We start from the raw sequence: 617 nt of genomic DNA on the forward strand, positions 1-617 counted from the left end.
CTTGTATATATACAGTATAGATATTTATATATATATATATATATATATATGAAGTTATCTTACGTTTCACACCAGCCGTCACCTGCTAGTTCAGCAGGTGGAGCTTGGTGTGCATTTTTCTTCATGTGTCTTTTATGTTTCATGACAATCCAAGAAATAAAACCAACAAAACCAACAGCCACAAAACTGGAAAACCAGCAACCAGTCCAAAACGTTCCCTGCTGTTTCCACCCATTTCTCCTCCCTCCTTGTTTCCTCCACCCTCGTCGTGTCCAGCTGTGTGACCTGCAGAGAGAAGCAGGTGAGAGGTATCAGCTGTCAGGTAGGTGAGTGAAGAACAGGACAGAATCCATTTCCTCCTTAAACTCCTATCAGACATTATCTCCTGCACTTTGATCACATGACTCACATCAGCTGATTTCTACAAAGTCTCATCAACAACATCTGATGTGAGATGGTTCACTGTCACAGCAACAACCAGGAAGTAGCTGCACCAAGACTCACCTGACTGATGAACATCCAGGTAGATGGTGCTGATGCGCTCAGTCTTTAAATTTGCTCTCTTCCTGCGGTTTGTTCTTCTCTGGAAGACTCGACACTCGTATGTTCCTGTGTCA

At 43.1% G+C, this 617-nt stretch overlaps 1 long non-coding RNA gene across 1 annotated transcript; it reads right to left on the reverse strand.

The window, feature by feature from the left end:
* Positions 1–130: 130 nt before the first annotated feature.
* On the reverse strand, positions 131–611 carry LOC147820335 (uncharacterized). Its single transcript, XR_015436800.1, has 2 exons — positions 505–611; positions 131–285 (listed from the first exon to the last, which is right to left on the reverse strand). It is a non-coding gene; the product is annotated as an uncharacterized LOC147820335 (long non-coding RNA).
* Positions 612–617: the final 6 nt, after the last annotated feature.

This window comes from Seriola lalandi, unplaced genomic scaffold (assembly GCF_002814215.2).
Source record: "Seriola lalandi dorsalis isolate HSWRI2012SDOR001 ecotype SW California unplaced genomic scaffold, Sedor1 jcf7180001966692, whole genome shotgun sequence".
NCBI classification, from domain to species: domain Eukaryota; kingdom Metazoa; phylum Chordata; class Actinopteri; order Carangiformes; family Carangidae; genus Seriola; species Seriola lalandi.